The sequence below is a fragment of the Theropithecus gelada genome, unplaced genomic scaffold (genome assembly GCF_003255815.1).
Source record: "Theropithecus gelada isolate Dixy unplaced genomic scaffold, Tgel_1.0 HiC_scaffold_15876, whole genome shotgun sequence".
Lineage (NCBI taxonomy): Eukaryota > Metazoa > Chordata > Mammalia > Primates > Cercopithecidae > Theropithecus > Theropithecus gelada.
Genome location: NW_020257632.1, coordinates 1,074,262 through 1,097,041, shown reverse-complemented (window position 1 = coordinate 1,097,041; position 22,780 = coordinate 1,074,262). Strand labels below are relative to the sequence as shown.

The 22,780-nt window shown below is 39.1% G+C and overlaps 1 protein-coding gene across 1 annotated transcript in view; it reads left to right on the top strand.

Moving 5' to 3' along the window:
• LOC112617081 (glycerol-3-phosphate dehydrogenase, mitochondrial) overlaps window positions 1-22,780 on the top strand; it is a 247,945-nt gene that overhangs the window by 14,240 nt on the left and 210,925 nt on the right. The window contains exon 2 of the mRNA XM_025373807.1: window positions 8,268-8,368. The gene's annotated coding sequence lies outside the window, so the exon portion shown is untranslated. The remainder of the gene's footprint in view (window positions 1-8,267; window positions 8,369-22,780) is intronic.

Sequence of the window (22,780 nt, the reverse complement as noted above, 5' to 3'; positions counted from 1 at the left end):
TTTGCCCAACTACACTTTTCCTTTCCCCAGGAACAAATATGTTACCACCTCATTTATATCGTTTTAGAGATTTTATACACACATACACAGACACATAAGCTTACACATATGCCCATGTGCACACATGAAAGTTCACATAGGATAATTTAATTTGTTTGTGCAAATTTGTGTTTTCTTCTGCATCGTAGTCTACAAAAATCAGAAGGTTCTTCCCAAGTTGCTGGCTGAAATGGTTCATTGTAACCACTTAAGATAGAAATATATTTATTGCTTCATGTGTCATAATCATTTAACATGATAAAATAAATTCCACCAGTTTTCTCTATACACATCTGTTCTGTGTGGAGGAAAGGGAGCTGTAGAAAAATAGCCCTGCACTGTACTTAGCCCCCAAATTTCTAACAAGATCCAATCTAGATTTTCTCCTGTATGCCTGGTAAAGAACAGGCGCCCTGTAATCCTAACCTTCCTCTAAGGATTCCCTTCCCCTTTCTCTTGTGAGGGATATCTTGTTTCCTCCAACCCATGTAACCCTCTTTTTCTTCATGTTCTTTCTGTCTCTCTGTCTCCCTACACCCCCTTACATGCATTCTCACTTTCAGAATATATCTTCCAATAACCTCAAAGTAAGCAAGAGTGTCTGGGAAGTACATTTTTTGAGATATTGCATTGCTGAAAATCCCTTTCTTCTCCCAACCCACCACTCCCGCCCCCCAACCGCCATCTGATTAATAATTTGGCCAATAATAAGAGTTCTAGGTTGGAAATGTATAGGCATTGCTCCAGTCTTACTGTCAAATCCAATGACATTGTGATCTGTGATCTCCTTCTTCTTTTTTTCAGTTTGTCACCCAGGCTGGAGTGCAGTGGCATGATCATGTCTCACTGCAGCTTGACCTCCTGGGATCAAGCAATACACCTAACCTCAGCCTCCTGGGTAGCAGGGACTACAGCCCTGCATCACCGTGCTTGGCAATTTTTTGCATTTTTTGTGGAGACAAGGTTTCTCCATGTTGCCCAGGCTGGTCTTGAACTCCTGACCTCAAGTGATCCGCCCACCTCAGCCTCCCAGAATACTGACATTGCAGATGGGAGCCGCCCTACCTGGCCCTCATTGTGATTTCTGACTCAATATTTTTCTCTCTGGAAAATTTCATGATCTTCTCTTTGTCCCCAGTGATATGCCTTAGTGTGATTTTATTTTTATCCATTGGTCTTTCAATCTGGAAACTAGAGTTTGGGGAATTTTCTTAAATGACTTCACTAATAATTTCCTTCTGTATGTTTTATTTTTTTCCCTTTCTGAAATTCCGTTTTTTTTTTTTTTTTTTAAATGATGGACCTCCTGGACTGGGCCTCCAGTTTTTCTGTTTCTTCTCTATTCTTTTTCATCTCATTTTGTTTTTGCTAGAAATTTTCTCAATTTTATTTTCCAACTTACATTCTTAATATATTCAAAATTTTATTTATTTTTAATGTGACAAACTACACATAAAATTTGCCATTTTAATCATTTTTGATTCAGTGGCTTATTAAGTACACTCACATTGTTGTGCAACCATCCCTACCATGCATCTCCGGAATTTTTAATCTTCCCAAACTGAAACTCTGTACCAATTGAACAAAAACTTCAAATCCCCCTCTTCCTCAGCCCCTGGCAACCAACATTATATTTTCTGTCTCTATGAATTTGATTACTACTCTATATAACTCATGTAAGTGAAATCATATACTTTTTGCCCTCCTGCAACTGGCTCATTTCATTTAGCATAATGTCTTTAAGATGCATCCATGTTGTCGCATGTGTCAGAATTTTCTACCTTTTTTAAAGGCTGAATAATATTCCACTGTGTGTACAGTTGGGCTTCCATATCTGTGGGTTCCACATCTAGAGTCAACCAACCCCAGGTAAAAAATATTCAAAAAACAATGACATCTGTAGTGAACATGTAAAGATTTTTTCTTGTCTCTCTTCCCTAAACAATACAATATAGTGACTAATTACATAGCATTTACATTGTATTAGGCATTATAAGTAATCTAGAAATTGTTTAAAGTATATTGGAAGATTGTGTAGTTTATATGCAAATACTATGCCATTTTATTTTTTATTTTAATTTTTATTATTTGTTTTTTAGAAATGAGGTCTCTCTCTGTTGCCCAGGCTGGAGCACAGTTTAACAATCATATTAATAGTTTACTATAGGCCAGGCACAGTGGCTCAAGCCTGTAATCCCAGCACTTTGGGAGGCGGGCGGATTGCCTGAGGTCAGAAGTTTGAGACCAGTCTGGCCAACATCGTGAAACCCCGTCTCTACTAAAAATACAAAAGAAGAAAAAAATAGCCAGGCGTGGTGGCATGTGCCTGTAATCCCAGCTACTCGGGAGGCTGAGGCAGGGTAATTGCTTGAACCAGGGAAGTGGAGGTTGCAGTGAGCTGAGATCACACCACTGCACTCCAGCCTGGGTGACAGAATGAGATTCAGTCTCAAAAAACAAACAAACAAACAAACAAACAAAAGTTTACTATAGCCTCAACTCTTAGGCTCAAGTGATCCTCCAGCCTCAGCCTCCAGTCCAAGTAGCTGTATCTACAGGTGTGTACCACTGCGTTTGACTTACACCATTTTATATAAAGGACTTGGGAAACCATGGACTTTGGAATCCTTGAGAGATCCCTGGTAACCAATTCCCCCATGGATACCAAAGGACAAGTATATCACTTTTTTTTATTCATTCATTTGTTGATAGACACTTGGGTGGCTTCTGCATTTTGGCTGTTGTAAATAATGCTGCAACTAACATTGATGTATCATAGTTTTATTTGTACTATTATATATATATTTTTTTATTTTTTGAGAGTTCTCTTGTTCTGTGTTCCATTTTTATACTTTTCTCTTCTATCAAAGCTGTAATATATTTTCTTAGTTCTCTAAGGATATGAATGGTATGTACTTAAGATATGTGTGTGCACATTTTTAAAATTTATTCAAGTTGCATTTGATTGTTTACTTTGGTCTCTCTTTCCATGTTAGAAGTTTTCATCAGATTTCTTGTAATTCTTGATTTTCTGCTCTTCAGAATGAAAACTGAAAATCTGATTGGGAGTTCTGCATGCCTGTGAGGCTCAGTAACCTTGAGCTTTACTGCAAGATGAACTGGGAAGACTGTGGGTAGCCTTGTTAGCAGTATGTTGATGCCTTTCCACTTAGGCTGGTCAGGTTACCAAAGAAAAATCTACCTATCTCCTCCCTCAAGGGTAGAGATCCGGCTCTAGAGATGGAGTGTCCTGGGTTCCGAGTGTGGAAAGGGGAATAAGAGAATGTTTTCAATAGAATATTCAGGTCTTCAGACATTTGTATCCTTCCTCAGTCCAGAAGCAGTACCGTACACTTTTCCAGAAAATAAAACCACAGACTTATGACCAAACTGGGAGAGTCAATCTCCTACTGGCATGGAGCTGGGAAAGACAATAAGGAGATGACTATGTCTGAGTCAGCTTTCACCTACTCCTTCCTATTTTAGCAGTGGTCATCCTTCCTTCATTTTCAGTTCCAGAATTATCTTGTCTTACCATTTCTTGAAACTTTTGAAGATTCTCTTGTATTAATGGAGATGCTTCTCAGTTTTCACCATTACCAACTTGGTTTCCACTCTCTGGGGTATGCAAAGGCAGTCAGGTTTCATTCATCTCCTTTTCAGTTTTCAAAACTCTGTTGTTATTATCTCCTCTTGCTGTCATCCTTTTGTGTCTTCAAAAAAAAATTTCAAGATTGCTTTAACAGAATTTCCCGAAGTGGTGGTGGTGAATATTGTGCAATCCTCACTCTAACTGAGCTGGTATAGCACAGTTCATGCTTGGTGGGAAAAGAGGTAAGGATCTTCTTGATTACCAAACTTCCAGTAGATTTAAGAATTTAGAATTTAGTTTTATGCCATTAACTTAATGTTGTCTTATTGAAAATTTTCTCATTTCCTCATCTGAAGGTAATATCTAGAAATTGGCTTGTTTCTCTGTAAGGAAGACTTTAAAGTTTGGCTTTAAATCATATAAAGTACCATTCTGAAAAGCCAATTGACATGTCAGCAGTTAAATCTATTTTTTAATGTAAAATTTGCTTATAGATACTCTACTTAAGGAATCACTGAGAAAATTGTAGTTACTTGTGATGAACTTTAAATTATAAAGGAGGGCCATGCAAGGTGATTCACGCCTGTAATCCCAACACTTTGGGAGGCCAAGGTGGGAGGATGGCTTCAGGTCAGAAGTTCAAGACTAGCCTGGGGAACCTAGAGAAACCCCATCTCTACAAAAAAAAATTTAAAAGTTAGCCAAGTGTGGTGGTTTTTGGCTGTAGTCCCAGCTACTTGGGAGGCTGAGGTGGGAGAATTGCTTGAGCCCAGGAGGTCAAGACTGCAGTGAGCCATGGTTGCACCACTGCACTCCAACATGAGCAACAGAGCAAGACTCTGTCTCAAAAAAATTAATTAAAACAAGATAAATGATTTGGATTATTTGGTCCCCATTTATTAAAAAAGGACTCATCTAGGAGGTCTTTTTGAAAAATATATTATTTGAGATCATTACAATTGGTCAAACTCAAGTAGTGTTGCAATAATCAAATGAACCTGCAAGAAAAAAATAAAAATAAAATGGCACCTGGTTATTACCCAGATATATCTGTTCTCTCTGCTTCATTTTAGTCATAGCTATTTAATTTCCTGAAACAAAAAACAAACAGATTTTTCACTAATGTCAGTACTGCAGAGCTAGCACAGGACAGAAGAGCCAGCTGTACTCGATTTCATCTTATTCATCATCAACAAAATTGGCAGCTAAGTTCTGATTTCAGAGCCTTTATGGTTAATGATGATGTACAAGCTGTGCTTGATTTTCAGATACAAGACTGATCTTACTTTGCTGACAGAAAAATCTATTTTTGATATGTAAATTGAACAAATTTGATGCAAAATTATTGATGTAGGATAAACGCAGATCATGAAGATACCATTTTTAGACTCATCTCTAACCCTAAAACCATTTAGCTTTTATTATTATTATTTACATAATTCCTACAATTATTAGTGTTACAATGATGGTAACTAAACATTTAACTAAAATTGCATTTACGTTTTATGAATGAGTCATATATTGATAACTGTTATACTCTTAAGAATGTGATTGCAATAAAAAGAAACAACAGAACTAATTAGTAATTGATTATATTAGCAGCCCTGTTCTGGGTATAATGCTAATTCAGAACCATGTTACAGGTGATCATGGGTAAAATCTAACATTATGTAAAGAATGCTGGAGTAAATAGGTGTGAAGGAGAGAAAAAAATGCTTCCTTGATTATAAACTCTTTGACAATGGATATTACATCTCAGTCCCTGCTTAGGGAAGCTACTACACTTTTAAATTCATACAAGTTTATTTGATTTTACTTGCTAATGGTATACCATTGGATTTTTTTTCAGAGGCAGCAATATTGGTCTTATGCAAAATTATATAGCGATAATATCTTGTCTTAGCTTTTTTTCGTCTTGTCTCCATTTAGGAGTTCCCACCACAGATACTCGGGTCTTTTATGCTGCCTGTTTCTTGAAGGTGTTACTCCCTACCCACCTCCTGCTCAAGTTTGCCTCTCCCTTATTCCATACCTGTTATTCCTTAACCTTATCAAAACTTACCTGTTCTTTATCCCATTCTTTTAAGATTTTGCAAGGGCACACAAGTTAAGAGCCTAAAAGTATTTACTTTTTAAAATGTTTTCCTTTTAGGAATATAGATTTGCATTTTTAAGAACTCTTGAAGACCTATTGCCAGCAGTCGAAATGTCACATCTTTCTGTCAAGAATGGCAAAAATCCATATTTTACAATAACTGGCTTTTACTTATTGATTCTACACAGCTTAAAATCTGTGTTTCTGAAGCATAATGAGAGAGGGATTAAGATCAAGGGCTTTGCAATCGGACAGACCTAGTTTTGAAACTAAACTCTATCCCTTACTAGCTGTCAGTGATGATTTACTTACCTCTAAGATGGGACAATGGTACCCACTTCATTGGGTTGTTGTGAGATAAATTCATTAATGTTAAGTAATATGAAAGGTCCAATAATTATGAACGCTATTATTATTTATATAATTGAAATTATATAATTCAAACATTTCTATAATTGAAACATTGCTTTTTATTGGTCTCAAATATAGGTCATATATATTTACATATAGGAATATTTACAAAGGAATTCCTATACAAAGGAAATGTAAACCTAAGCAAACCAGGGATATGTAAAGCATCAAGCCTTATTCAGCTTTGTTTCCCCAACAGTGTGTAGCACAGACTTTGTGTATAATCACTGCTAAATCAATGTAGAATTTTCTTCAGTCACCGTGAAATGTGTTTGATAGAATATACATTTCCTATAAAGCAGAAATAGCTCCAACAAAGAAAAAAGATTTACACACTAATGTACTTCAGTTGTATTAAATCATTCATGTGTTTTTCTTCAGTTAAAATCAAATGAAGTATTCTCTTGAAAGATGGGTCCATTTCTTTTGTCATCACTATAACAGGAATCTCACAAGTTATAAGCAATAAACCACTATCCTAGGACCTAATTTACTATCAAGAAGAATATTAGATACCTTCAGATCACTAAAAAAGTGTGCCAAATTGTACTCCAGGGGGCTAAAAGAGTTCATGTCTTCCTATAAATTACAACCTTGCTTATTATCAGGAAATAATTTAAACATTTGAAGAAACAGTTTTAATAATACCAACAAAACAATGTCATTAAACAGCAGTTTTTATAATATCAACAGCTTACTATTAAGCTGTTTTAATAATATCAACAGAATATCAAATTAGACCAAAAATGTGGACCAATTTGGTAGGGGATAATTAGTGAGATGAGAGTTAAAAATCTTTCAGAAATGGGGGTGAATACCTTTTATTTAAGAATCATTAAAACTGGGCATCCAAGAAGCCATCTTCAAGTGCAAAGTTTACTTAAAGTAAATTCAATCCAGGGATCTGTTAAAACTGTTAATACAGGTTGAGTTCAAGCCTCTGTCATAATGACTGACTAGTGACTCTAAGTTTGTCTGGTGCAAAACACCAGTCTCTCAGAGAGACAATTTGATGTCTCACAAAATCTAAAAGTCTGCTTGATTGAAAGCTGTAGAATCATTTTTAAATATTAGAGAAAGCCAAATTAACCTCCTTAGTGATTGCATTTTAGGATATAGACCTGGACTGAGTATGAAAATCTTGCCTGTTCCCATATTTACTAGTGCTTGTGTCTTCCTTCTTTAGAAACCCCAAGTGTCTGTACCTTGCCCTTTCCCTCTTAGTTGTAGTCAACTGATTGGAGTCAATAATACTGAGCATCCTGGGAAAGAGATGGTCCCAAGCCTCTAGATGAGAGCCGCATCTTGTGTTACACTGGGGCCTCTCAAAAGCAGATATTCTCACCAAAATTTCTGCTCCTGGTCAAGAAGTCACAGCAGTTCCATGTCAAGGTCTTTTTTTTTTTTTTTTTTTTTTTTTAAATCCCTGGCTTTAAACATCTGGGAGCAGCAGATGTTTGGTAGTTTCACAGCTTCCTTCTTAAATGGGCAATCCTCCTTCTCCAGGAAAGTATCAAATACTCCCATTTTGATCATGTTTTTGCTTTTTACCTCACTGATCATCACAAACCCAAACTCCATCACCAGCTCTGTTTATTAAAGAGTCAAATCAGCCAAAGTGAGTCCACTGCCCATTTTTGTAAATAAAATTTTACTGGAACACAACTATATCCACTTCTTTACATATCATCTATGGCTGCTTTCACTCTAAAAACACAGAGGGTTGGTTTTAGCTCAAGCAGTTAGACTCTCCTCATGCTAGACTCTCCATCTGTCCAGTCTCCCCGCTGGGGTCCAAGACCCACAGATGCTTACTGATTCTTTTAAAAATTAATAAATAAATAAAAATTTGTAAAGTAAAAGGCAGAGTTGAATTCTTGAAACGGAGGCCATATGACCCACAAAGCTTAAAGTAATTACTATTTGTCCCTTTATTTAAACAATATGCTGACCCCTAGCCTAGACATTCATTCTTGCACTACTATGTATATCTACTCATCTGACCTACTCTTTCACTTCTGCCATCCCAACCACTTCCACTCAGCCATCTACAGCTGACAGTCCATCATCAACAAATGTGAACGCATCCTCAACATCATCTTGAATGTTCCCTTTCCTTTCTTGCTCTAGGTAAAACCTGACTGTGCCTTGTTGAAATCAATTCTGTTGCAGTTATACGTGGTGCAATCTGTTCTTCTTTTGTATCCTACCTAACCAGACCCAGCTCTGCGGTGAGTGCTTTTCTTGTTCTCCAGTGCCATTTTCAGACCTATTGTCTTCCTGCATCCTTCCACGCCCCAGGCTCTGTTAAAGTTGTGCCATCAGAGTTTTTTGGGTTTCTGTAAAGATAAGATCTCACTATGTTGCCCAGACTGGTCTTGAACTCCTGGCCTCAAGCAATCCTTCTGCCTTGGATTCCTAAAGTGTTGAGATTATGGACATGAGCCATCACACCTGGCTCTGTGCCATCAGACTTTGGCACCTACTCCCCTTCCTTGTTCCTGTCATCTAGAGAATTCAGTTAACTTCATTCTTTGATAAATTTAGCACCTGACTCATTGGGGCTTTTTTCATGATTATTCTGATGTTATTCTCACTCACTTCCTTTTTCCTGATTTCAATGCCCACTCAAATAATACATCTAATACCTTAGACTCCAGTTTCCAGATCTTTCCACCTTACAGTAGAATGATGTTATTCTTCACCCATCATCAGCTGCCCACTCCTATCAAAGGTCATACTTCTGACCTTGTAATCATCAGTAAGTCCATCATCTCCAATAACTCAAGTACAAGCATCCCATTCTTTTGACTATTGTCTTCTATCGTAAAAGCTCACTAAACCAAGAATATCTATACAAACAATATCTTGCCTTTATTAAGACTTTCTAATCTGTTGAGTTTATGACTGAATCACTATCAATCTGTCCTCTTCAGGTACTCCCTTCCTTATCCACCCACCTTAGATTCTGTAATACATTATTAAGCCACTGTTTGATAACACCCTTCACTCCCTTGCCTGTGCCACCCTCCTTCACCTTAGCTGAGCTGCAACCTTCTTATACCCAGTGGTCCCCATGCAGCAACACAACTGAACACTGGTAAAGACAAAAAAATTATGCTTGCTAGCATCACTTTAAATCCTGGCTATAAATCTCAAGTGGGTAGTCAAGAGCAATCTTATTATCCTGTAGGACTTTTGCATTCCCACTTTCCAAACTGATAATTTCACCTCATGTCTTAACTCCTTAAATCTCCTGACCAATTTTACTGTTCATACTCCAAGCTTATATCATAAATCGTTGAGAAAATAGAAGTAGTTTGATAAGAATTCCCTCACCTTTCCAATCAAATATTATCTACCCTCCTCACTCTATACCTATTATCTGCCTGCTCAATTTATTGTAGAGCAACTATCTCTGCTGCTGTCACTGGCACACCCTCTGGTTTTACTCTGGAATTCATGCCCCCTCACCTTATTAAAGGTTTTGTTTCTCAATTCTCTGCTCAGTCTTCCCTGAATCATAATTTCTCTTCCCAATCACTCCCATTGTCATACACCAGTTCTAATAATCTCTTTCTTTTTTTTTTTTTTTTTTTTTTTTTTTGAGACAGAGTCTCGTTCTGTCGCCCAGGCTGGAGTGCAGTGGCCGGATCTCAGCTCACTGCAAGCTCCGCCTCCCGGGTTTACGCCATTCTCCTGCCTCAGCCTCCCAAATAGCTGGGACTACAGGCGCCCGCCACCTCGCCCAGCTAGTTTTTTGTATTTTTAGTAGAGACGGGGTTTCACCGTGTTAGCCAGGATGGTCTCGAGCTCCTGACCTCGTGATCCGCCCGTCTCGGCCTCCCAAAGTGCTGGGATTACAGGCTTGAGCCACCGCGCCCGGCAATAATCCCTTTCTTAAGAGCGCGCGCGGGCGCGCGCGCGCACACACACACACACACAGACAACTAAAACAATAATAATAATAGCAAAGAGTCCCTCACTTCACCTTCCATCCTCTTCCAGTGGTCTCCTGTGTCTCAGCTTAAATGTTTTCCCAGAGGAGTATTCCTTGTCCACCCATTTAAAAGTAGCAGCTCAGTTACTTTTTATCATATTATTCAATTTGAAGTCTCTTCATTGCATTTATCACTCTCTTATGTATATATATGTTAATGTTTGTTTACTGTTTTTCTCCACCTCCCCCCATATTACATAAGCTCTGGGAGTGCAAGTGTCTTCTGTCTTTTTGCCTTTGTATTCTCAGCCCACATGGCAGGCAAAGAAAGTCCTCAATAATAATCTTTGACTGAGTGAATGAATGAATGAATGAATGAATGAATGATTGTGTGTGTGTGTGTCTACAACTAGACCATAGGATTCACCAGGGCAAGGACTTTGTGTCTTATAAGTCTTTGTAGTTGGTGTTTAATAAACACTTGTTGCATGAGTGAGTGAATCATTGCTCTAAATGAGCAATAATCTAAAGATAAAAGTTATTAACATGATGTTCCACTTTTAAAATTTGCATTGGCATTTTTACTTTAACAAAATCAAAATGATTTCTTTTAGGATTCTACTAATTCCTTTTAAACTGGTGCTAATTTGTGTGACTTATCCATATGCATCTAAATTAATTTTTCTAACTTTAACTAGAGCTTATAAATAAATAAGTATACATATATGTATGTAGATGGATGGCTATATATACACCTACCCACACATATATAAAACATATGTTAGTCCTGTTCTAAGGATCTGCCAAACTTTCTTGGTAAGACTTGCCAATTGCAATCATGTGACAGGATGACAGTTCTCTTCTCTGGGAGAAGTCCAGACTTCCAGTGTCTGGGACAGAAATAATGTAGACCAAGAAACATATATAGCTGATGATGGATGATTTTTGGCTCTCATAATGTGAGGTTTGGTCTTCTTATTGGGAGACTATGAAAATCATTAGATCAAAAATTATTTTTATTTCTACTCAGCTGAAAGAAGTTTTCCTTCTAGTATTTCTGTATGCAGGCATACTGCAAAGACAATTTGCTTGGTCAATATGGGTTTATACTAAACTCTACAACTCAAAGACAGGATGAGATCATTTTGCCAGTGTAGCTGTCTTATTTTTATTGGCATAGTAAGTATGTGTCCAAATATACACCAATTATAGATGTTTTCCTGTTGTCAGTAATATGGTACTGTTTAAAAGTGACGATGTTTTCACTCTCAGGCAAAACTGATTCTGAGGACATGACAGGGATACTTCCTTCAGTGATTGCATTTATGCACACAGAGGAAGTTAACAGTTAGGAATGCTTTCAGTTGTAAGCAACAGAATAATTAGCAGTGCTTCAACAAATTGGGGCTCAGTAGCGCAATGACATAAAGAGTGCCATCTCTGCACTCCATTGACCTTCCTGTCAAAGTCAAATGATGGCTGCAGCGCAAAAGTGTCCTAGCACACCTGTCCTAGCAAGTGTGCTTTTGCCAGGTCAGGTGTGCTAGAAGTAGGAGGTGGTGTGGACAGGTGAGTTTCTCTTTGTGCTGATATTCTCTTATCAAGGAGTTAAAAACCCTTCCTTGGACTCCTCCAACAAACTTCCCTTTACATCTTATTGCCTCTCCATTTGTTCCATGACAGTTCCTACACCAGCTGCTGAAGTTACCCTTCCTGAGAACTAAAATGCTTGCCTGATTTCTGAACAAATGGGGGCTCCACTTGAAAGGGTGGATAGGGGAATGGTTTTTGTGATGGCAAGGAATACAGCCTGCCACAGCGGGCTAACAGCCACACTCATGAGGTTTCATGGAGATCATGCTTATGTTGAATTCAAACAGAAGCTGACAGGTAGTAAAGTTGAGAAAGTTTGAAAAGGCAGAGAGAGAGCTGCTTCTGCAAGTGTGTTGAACAATCAGAGGCAAATAGTTCGTTACAGCTGGGCATTCTGTACATGTAGATTAGTGAGAGAAGACTGCAGAGGTCAGAAGACCCCCTGCCATAAAGACAACGTGGAAGCAGGGAGTCAAGTTCTTATACCTTTGGGCATTCATTCTGAAACTGCTAAAGGAGCAAAAAAATATCTGCCTGGGTTTTCCCTCCATACATGACTGAGAAAATCTAGACATTTCTCTATATTAAAGACAAAGGAGAGAGCAGTCATTACTTAGAATGTCTTGTGCTTGCGTGCACATGCGCACTCTCTCTCTCCCCCTACCTAAACCTTGCCTGGGGAGTTTTCAGCATTTTGCAAAGCTGGATTGTACTCAATGGGTTATAGAGCCCCAGAAGATTTTTCAGCTACACTTCGCCTACTAAAACCTTTGGAGAAAAGAGGCTGAATGCTTGCAGTGAAACTAGTCCTGCTACCCTAATCATTGTTTTTTGTTTTTTTTTTTTTTTTTTTTTTGAGGCGGAGTCTCGCTCTGTCACCCAGGCTGGAGTGCAGTGGCCGGATCTCAGCTCACTGCAAGCTCCGCCTCCCGGGTTCACGCCATTCTCCGGCCTCAGCCTCCCGAGTAGCTGGGACTACAGGCGCCCGCCACCTCGCCCGGCTAGTTTTTTGTATTTCTTAATAGAGACGGGGTTTCACCGTGTTAGCCAGGATGGTCTCGATCTCCTGACCTCGTGATCCGCCCGTCTCGGCCTCCCAAAGTGCTGGGATTACAGGCTTGAGCCACCGCGCCCGGCCCCTAATCATTGTTGATCAGGCCAAGAAATCAGTAACTGAACCCAAATTTGTTCTAATAAGAACTCACCATATTGGGTAATGACAAACCAACAAAATTAGATCTCCTCACCTTAAGAAGGTAAACTGGATGAGAGACGGATGCTAGAAATGTCAGTAGCAGAAGCAAGGTGCAGAGCAGGGAGGAGAGAGGGCAGAGGGAAAGAGCTAGAGAGAAAAAGAAAAAGAGGGAAAGTGAACAACAGCGGGGCTCTGGAAATTAACATAATAAGTCTCTGGCCGTTGGAAACTGAGGAGGGAAAAAGAACACAAAGTGTCAATCAACTCTCAGACAATTCTTTAGTGACATGGACCATATTATCATGATTATCATCAGCTCATAGGATTCATTAAATCTATTCCCAAAATACAATCTAATATTCTCCAAAGGAATATAATATATTCAAATAAAATTATTGACAAAGGTTACAATCGTAAATTATTTTTTATCCGGTTCAATTACTCCCCATCTTCCAGGGAAGTCTCAGGTTGAGGTCTTTGGAAATAGTCATGCCACTGTTGCCTCTTTGAATTTATGGTTAATGGCTCAGAGAGAAGTCTTTTCTTCCCTGGGTAGTTCTGAATAAGAAAACAATAGTCAAACCTGAATGTAATCACTGAGGCAACAAGAGAAAGAGAAGTAATGTTTAGTTAACAGAACTGTAGACCGGAAGAGACAGGATTCATGGATCTGCCAAGGTGAGGAGTACAGCCTGAAAGGCAAATAGAAGCAGATTGGAGAACGGAAAGAAACTTCTGGAGAAAGCAGGCAAAGGGACCTGTTCCAGTGGAAGCACACTTTATGTCTCCCAGAATAGAAGTTCCCCATCCTGGCTCCCTGTCAGAATTACCTGCAGTTCGTTTCAAAAAACACATTTCCAGACCTTGCTCAATTCCTGCTGAATCAAAATATGACTTTTTATGCGGCTGGCCTGGCACCCACACATGATGAACTTTTTCCTGTCCAGAGGAAAATATCCATGATGATGGCAAAAGCCCTTTCTTGAGAGCTGTCTTTTATTCTCGGACTAAGTTCATCTTAATTTTTTATTATAATGTTCTTCCTTTTATGAAATTGTTATGACAAAACATGATGAGGTTTTTTAATGTTCCAGCAAAATAAAAGTTAGCAAAACTATTGCTAGGTCTATGACCTTGGGTGGTTCACCAACATCACTGTCACTAGTTCCTGATTTTAAAATAAGAGTAGTAAAACCTGGCTGGACGCAGTGGCTCGCACGTGTAATCCCAGCACTTTGGGAAGTCAAGGCAGGTAGATCGCCTAAGGTCAGGAGTTGGAAACTAGCCTGGCCTAACATGGTGAATGTCTCTACTAAATACATAAAAATTAGCCTGGCGTGGTGGAGGGCACCTGTAATCCCAGCTACTCCGGAGACTGAGGCAGGAGAATCACTTGAACCCGGGAGGGAGAGGTTGCAGTAAGCCGAGATCGCGCCATTGCACTCCCGCCTGGGTGACAACAGCGAAACTCCGTATCAAAAAAAAAAAAAAAAAAAAAAAGAAAGTAGTAAAACCTAACAGCATTGTTTTGTGTAGATTATAGGAAATAACATGTATAATAAGATAATATGGCCAGTATATAAGAAACACTCAATATGTTCTTTATGTTATCAGCCAAAATACTTTGGTTTGACTCTTGTTGCTCAAATGATAGAATGATTTATTGTTTCAGGTAAATGAAACGTCTTGACATTGTGATTGGTGTCCAGTCTCGTTCAAACAGGACTCTGCTTTTCTATGATTCTTTCTGTTGCACCCTCCACTATGTTTTGCATTTGCCTCCGGTCCAGCTTCTCAAGGTAGCCTCCAGGATGCACAGAGTGAGAGACGTTTCTTTTCCTAAACCAGGAACAAAATTCCATCCCTAAGGAGATTGGACCACTCCAGACCAATGACTTTGGCCAGGGAGGTCATCCACTGATTGGCTCAGCCCTGGGTCAGTCTACTTCTCAACCAATCAAGGTGCTAAAGGAAATAGGATTACCCTAAACAATTTAACACACCAGGACTCATTCCTGAAGCTGGAGATGCTGTAAACACCATCAAAACTGTAAGGCTTAAAACCATACAATGGGCAGCAGGAGAATTAAAGTTCTAACAATTGCCACAATTCGCTTCCTAGGCTTATTCCCAAATATACTTACTATGGACCTCCTGCATACAGCAGCCCCTTCACATATTCTTACTGCCGGTCATAAAGTAGTTTCGGTTAGATTTAAATAAGCTGCCAGTTTAATGCGTAGAAGTACTAAAAATTTGTTACTTATGTTTGAAAAATATAGAAAATTAGAAGGGGAATGGCTGGGTGTGGTAGCTTACACCTGCAATCCCTACACGTTAGGAGGCCAAGGCAGGAAAACTGCCTGAGGCTAGGAGTTTGAGACTTGGGCAACATAGAAAGGCTTTGTCTCTACAAAAAAATTGAATAAATGGATAAATAATAAAAGAAAAGAATGGAGAAAATTGGAAGGGGGAAGAAGCCTCTTATCCCACCAGAGAGGGTAAATGATTATTAAAATTTAATGTATTCTTGTCTTCTTTCCATTGTGTGCATTTATATTATGTTACATATAAAATTGCATATGTTTATATTTCATTTTTAATTTATTTATTATACTTTAAGTTCTAGGGTACATGTGCACAACATGCAGGTTTGTTACATATGTATACGTGTGCCATGTTGCTGTGCTGCATCCATTAACTCATCATTTACATTAGGTATGTCTCCTAATGCTATCCCAGCCCCCTCCCCCTATCCCATGACAGGGCCTAGTGTGTCATGTTCCCCATCCTGTGTCCAAGTGTTCTTATTGTTCAATTCCCACCTATGAGTGAGATAACGCGATATTTGGTTTTCTGTCCTTGCAATAGTTTTCTCAGAATGATGGTTTCCAGCTTCATCCATGTCCCTACAAAGGACATGAACTCATCCTTTTTTATGGCTGCATAGTATTCCATGGTGTATATGTGCCACATTTTCTTAATCCAGTCTATCATTGATGGGCATTTGGGTTGGTTCCAAGTCTTTGCTATTGTGACTAGTGCCGCAATAAACATACGTGTGCATGTGTCTTTATAGCAGAATGATTGATAATCCTTTGGGTATATACCCAGTAATGGGATGGCTGGGTCAAATTGTATTTCTAGTTCTAGATCCTTGAGGAATCGCCACACTGTCTTCCACAATGGTTGAACTAGTTTACAGTCCCACCAACAGTGTAAAAGTGTTCCTATTTCTCCACATCCTCTCCAGCACCTGTTGTTTCCTGACTTTTTAATCATTGCCATTCTAACTGATGTGAGATGGTATCTCATTATGGTTTCCATTTGCATTTCTCTGATGGCCAGTGATGATGAGCATTTTTCATGTGTCTGTTGGCTGCAAAAATGTCTTCTTTTGAGAAGTGTCTGCTCATATCCTTTTCCCACTTTTTGATGGGGTTGTTTGATTTTTTCTGGTAAATTTGTTTAAGTTCTTTGTAGATTCTGGATATTAGCCCTTTGTCAGATGGGTAGATTGCAAAAAATTTTCTCCCATTCTGTAGGTTGCCTTTTCACTCTGATAGTAGTTTCTTTTGCCAGGCAGAAGCTCTTTAGTTTAATTAGATCCCATTTGTCAATTTTGGCTTTGGTTGCCATTGCTTTTGGTGTTTTAGTCATGAAGTCCTTGCCCATGCCTGTGTCCTGAATGATATTGCCTAGGTTTTCTTCTAGGGTTTTTATGGTTTTAGGTCTAACATTTAAGTCTTTAATCCATCTCGAATTAATTTTTGTATAAGGTGTAAGGAAGGGATCCAGTTTCAACTTTCTACTTATGGCTAGCCAGTTTTCCCAGCACCATTTATTAAATAGGCAATCCTTTCCCCATTTCTTGTTTTTCTCAGGTTTATCAAAGATCAGATGGCTGTAGATGTGTGGTATTATTTCTGAGGGCTCTGTTCTGTTCCATTGGTCTATATCTCTGTTTTGGTACCAGTACCATGCTGTTTTGGTTACTGTAGCCTTGTAGTATAGTTTGAAGTCAGGTAGCGTGATGCCTCTAGCTTTGTTCTTTTGGCTTAGGATTGTCTTGGCAACACGGGCTCTCTTTTGGTTCCATATGAACTTTAAAGCAGTTTTTTCCAATTCTGTGAAGAAAGTCATTGGTAGCTTGATGGGGATGGCATTGAATCTATAAATTACCTTAGTCAGTACAGCCATTTTCACTATATTGTTTCTTCCTCTCCATGAGCATGGAATGTTCTTCCATTTGTTCATGTCCTCTTTTATTTCATTGAGCAGTGGTTTGTAGTTCTCCTTGAAGAGGTCCTTCACATCCTTTGAAAGTTGGATTCCTTGGTGGGTGCCTGTAGTCCCAGCTACTCAGGAGGCTGAGGCAGGAGAATGGCGTAGACCCGGGAGGCGGAGCTTGCAGTGAGCTGAGATCCGGCCATTGCACCCCAGCCTGGGCGACAGAGTGAGACTCCATCTCAAAAAAAAAAAAAAAGTAAGTTGGATTCCTAGGTATTTTATTCTCTTTGAAGCAGTTGTGAATGGGAGTTCACTCATGATTTGGCTCTGTGTTTGTCTGTTTTTGGTGTATAGGAATGCTTGTGATTTTTGCACATTGATTTTGTATCCTGAGACTTTGCTGAAGTTGCTTATCAGCTTAAGGAGATTTTAGGCTGAGACGATGGGGTTTCTAAATATACAATCATGTCATCTGCAAACAGGGGCAATTTGATTTCCTCTTTTCCTAGTTGAATACCCTTTATTTATTTCTCCTGCCTCATTGCCCTGGTCAGAACTTCCAGCACTATGTTGAATAGGAGTGGTGAGAGAGGGCATCCTTGTCTTGTGCCAGTTTTCAAAGGAAATTCTTCCAGTTTTTGCCTATTCAGTATGATATTGGCTATGAGTTTGTTATAAACAGCTCTTATTATTTTGAGATACGTCCCATCAATACCTAGTTTATTGAGAGTTTTTAGCATAAAACGCTGTTGAATTTTGTCAAAGGCTTCTTTGGCATCTATTGAGATAATCATGTGGTTTTTGTCTTTGGTTCTGTTTATATGATGGATTACGTTTATTGATTTGGTATGTTAACCAGCCTTACATCCCAGGGATGAAGCCCACTTGATCATGGTGGATAAGCTTTTTGATATGCTGCTGGATTTGGTTTGCCAGTATTTTACTGAGGATTTTTGCATCAATGTTCATCAGGGATATTGGTCTAAAATTATCTTTTTTTGTTGTGTCTCTGCCAGGCTTTGGTATTAGGATGATGCTTGCCTCATAAAATGAGTTAGTGAGGGTTCCCTCTTTTTCTGTTGATTGGAATAGTTCAGAAGGAATGGTACCAGCTTCTCTTTGTACCTCTGGTGGAATTTGGCTGTGAATCTGTCTGGTCCTGGACTTTTATTGCCTCAGTTTCAGAGCCTGTTATTAGTCTATTCAGGGATTCAACTTCTTCCTGGTTTAGTCTTGGGAGGGTGTATGTGTCCAGGAATTTATCCATTTCTTCTAGATTTTCTAGTTTATTTGCGTAGCGGTGTTTATAGTATTCTTTGATGGTAGTTTATTTGCGTAGAGGTGTTTATAGTATTCTCTGATGTATTTCTGTGGGATCAGTGGTGATATCCCCTTTATCATTTTTTATTGCATCTATTGGATTCTTCTCTCTTTTCTTCTTTATTAGTCTTGCTAGCAGTCCATCAATTTTGTTGATCTTTTCAAAAAACCAGATCCTGGATTCATTGATTTTTTGAAGAGTTTTTTGTGTCTCTATCTCTGTCAGTTCTGCTCTGATCTTAGTTATTTCTTGCCTTCTGCTAGCTTTTGAATGTGTTTGCTCTTGCTTCTCTAGTTCTTTTAATTGTGGTGTTAGAGTGTCAATTTTAGATTTTTTATGCTTTCTCTTGTGGGTATTTAATGCTATAAATTTCCTTCTACATACTGCTTTAAATGTGTCCCAGAGATTCTGGTATGTTGTGTCTTTGTTCTCATTGGTTTCAAAGAACATCTTTATTTTTGCCTTTATTTCGTTATGTACCCAGTAGTCATTCAGGAGCAGGTTTTTCAGTTTCCATGTAGTTGAGCGGTTTTGAGTGAGTTTCTTAATTCTGAGTTCTAGTTTGATTGCACTGTGGTCTGAGAGACAGTTTGTTATAATTTCTGTTCTTTTACATTTGCGGAGGAGTGCTTTACTTCCAACTATGTGGTCAGTTATGGAATAAGTGTGATGTGGTGCTGAGAAAAATGTATATTCTGTTGATTTGGGGTGGAGAGTTCTGTCGATGTCTATTAGGTCTGCTTGGTGCAGAGCTGAGTTCAATTCCTGGATATCCTTGTTAACTTTCTGTCTTTTTGATCTGTCTAATGTTGACAGTGGAGTGTTAAAGTCTTCCATTATTATTATGTGGGAGTCTAATTCTCTTTGTAGGTCTCTAATGACTTGCTTTATGAATCTGGGTGCTCCTGTATTGGGTGTGTATATATTTAGGATAGTTAACTCTTCTTGTTGAATTGATCCTTTTACCATTATGTAATGGCCTTCTTTGTCTCTTTTGATCTTTGTTGGTTTAAAGTCTTTTTTATCAGAGACTAGGATTGCAACCCCTGCTTTTTTGTTTTGTTTTGTTTTCCATTTTCTTGATAGAGCTTCCTCCAGCCCTTTATTTTGAGCCTATATGTGTCTCTGCACGTGAGATGGGTCTCCTGAATACAGCACACTGATGAGTCTTGACTCTATGCAATTTGCCAGTCTGTGTCTTTTACTTGGAGCATTTACCCCATTTACATTTAAGGTTAAGATTATTATGTGTGAATTTGATCCTGTCTTTATGATGTTAGCTGGTTATTTTGCTCATTAGTTGATGCAGTTTCTTCCTAGCGTCGATGGTCTTTAGAATTTGGCATGTTTTTGCAGTGGCTGGTACTGGTTGTTCCTTTCCATGTTTAGTGCTTCCTTCAGGAACTTTTGTAAGGCAGGTCTGTTGGTGACAAAATCTCTCAGCATTTGCTTGTCTGTAAAGGATTTTATTTCTTCTTCACTTATGAAGCTTAGTTTGGCTGGATATGAAATTCTGGGTTGAAAATTCTTTCCTTTAAGAATGTTGCATATTGGTCACCACTCTCTTCTGGCTTGTAGTTTCTGCTGAGAGATCTGCTGTTAGTCTGATGGGCTTCTCTTTGTGGGTAACCTGACCTTTCTCTCTGGCTGCCCTTAACATTTTTTCCTTCATTTCAATGGTGAATCTGACAATTATGTGTCTTGGAATTGTTTTTCTCATGGAGTATCTTTGTGGCATTCTCTGTATTTCCTGAATTTGAATGTTGGCCTGCCTTGCTAGGTTGGGGAAATTCTCCTGGATAACGTCCTGCAAAGTGTTTTCCAACTTGGTTCCATTCTCTCTGTCACTTTCAGGTACACCAATCAGATGTAGATTTGGTCTTTTCACATAGTCCCATATTTCTTGGAGGCTTTGTTCATTTATTTTTACTCTTTTTTCTCTAAACTTCTCTTCTTGTTTCATTTCATTCATTTGATGTTCAATCACTGATACCCTTTCTTCCACTTGATCGAATTGACTACTAAAGCTTGTGCATTCGTCACGTAGTTCTCGTGCCATGGTTTTCAGCTCCATCAGGTCATTTAAGGTCTTCTCTATGCTGTTTAATCTAGTTAGCCATTCGTCTAATCTTTTTTCAAGGTTTTCAGCTTCTTTGCAATGGGTTCAAACATCCTCCTTTAGCTTGGAGAAGTTTGTTATTACCGATCGTCTGAAGCCTTCTTCTCTCAACTCATCAAAGTTATTCTCCATCCAGCTTTGTTCCGTTGCTGACAAGGAGCTACATTCCTTTGGAGAAGAAGAGGTGGTCAGATTTTTAGAATTTTCAGCTTTTCTGTTCTGGTTTCTCCCCATCTTTGTGGTTTTATCTACCTTTGGTCTTGGATGATGGTGACGTACAGATGGGGTTTTTGTGTGGATGTCCTTTCTGTTTGTTACTTTTCCTTCTAACAGTCAGGACCCTCAGCTGCAGGTCTGTTGGAGTTTGTTGGAGGTCCACTTCCAGGCCCTGTTTTCCTGGGTATCACCAGTGGAGGCTGCAGAACAGTAAATATTGCAGAATGGCAAATATTGCTGCCTGATCCTTCCTCTGGAAGCTTCGTCTCAGAGGGGCACCCAGCAGTATGAGGTGTCAGTCAGCCCCTACTGGGAGGTGTCTCCCAGTTAGGCTACTCGGGGGTTAGGGACCCACTTGAGGAGGCAGTTTGTCCATTCTCAGATCTCAAACTCCATTCTGGGAGAACCACTACTCTCTTCAAAGCTGTCAGACAGGGACGTTTAAGTCTGCAGAGGTTTCTGCTGCCATTTGTTCAGCTATGCCTTGCTCCCAGAGGTGGAGTCTACAGAGGCAGGCAGGCCTCCTTGAGCTGTGATGGGCTCCATCCAGTTTGAGCTTCCTGGTAGTTTTGTTTACCTACTCAAGCCTCAGCAATGGCAGATGCCCCTACCCCATCCTCACTGCCGCCTTGCAGTTTGATCTCCAACTGCTGTGCTAGCAGTGAGCAAGGCTCCATGAGCATGGGACCCTCTGAGCCAACCGCAGGATATAATCTCCTGGTGTGCCATTTGCTAAGACTGTTGGAAAAGCTCAGTATTAGGGTGGGCATGTCCTGATTTTCCAGGTGCCGTCTGTCACGGCTTCCCTTGGCTAGGAAAGGGAATTCCTCTACCCCTTGTGTTTCTTGGGTGAGGCAATGCCCTGCCCTGCTTCAGCTCATGGTCCGTGGGCTGCACCCACTGTCCTGCACCCACTGTCTGACAAGCCCCAGTGAAATGAACCCGGTACCTCAGTTAGAAATGCAGAAATCACCTATCTTCTGCATCACTCACACAGCTGTAGATTTGAACTGTTCCTATTCAGCCATCTTGGAACCACTCCCTCCTATAGTTTATTTTAAATCGAGTTTTAAACTAATAGATGTTTCTTTATTATAAGGGAAATATCCAGTCAAGTTTTAAAAATATAAAAATATAGACATGTGAAACAAAAAAGAAAATGAGAAAGGGAAAGAGGGAGGGAGGAAGAAAAAAAGAAAGGAGGGAGAGAAGGAAGGAAAATAGAAATCTTATTGAGATATCATCTCTGTTTTTCAGTATGCATCAAATATTTGTTTTATGTAGTTGAGGTAAAGTTATTTATACTTGTGTTTTAAGCATAATTAACAAACATTCATTTGTCTTAGATGACAGATGTCTACCACTGGATGGTTTATTAGTCTTTCCCAATTAAAAAAATGACTCAGTTAATCAATATGAACTTTAAAGATGTGGGAACTTATAATTCAAGTTTCTTAGCAGTAAAAATGGTCACCATATTGCTGTATGTAGATCTATTTTCTAGAATGGAAGAGACTATAATAATTCTTTGAGTGTGGCTCACAAATTTGCAAATTGTTTAGCCTTTATTTTAGAATTTTATCAAAGTAGTACATGCATATGCTATGCCCTAAATATTTGCATCCTCTAAATTTACATAGTGAAATCCTACCCCACAAGGTGATAGTATTAGGGAGTGGAGGCTTTGGAAGGTGATTGGGTCATGAGAGTGAAGGTCTCATTGATGATATTATTCTCCTTATAAAAGAGGCCCTGGAAACTCATTGCCCCTTCCACCTGTGAGGATACAACTGGTGGTGCTGGTCTGTGAACCAGGAAACAGGCCCTTGCCAGACACTGAATCTGCTACGGCCTTGATCTTGGACTTCTCAGCCTCTAGAACTAAGAGAAATACATTTCTGTCATTTGTAAGTCACCCAGTTTATGGTACTCTGTTATAGCAGCCCGAATAAACTAAGAGACCATACAATTTTAAAAAACAAATCCAAACACAGAAGTCCTCCATTCTACCTCTCCCTAGTAGTTCTTA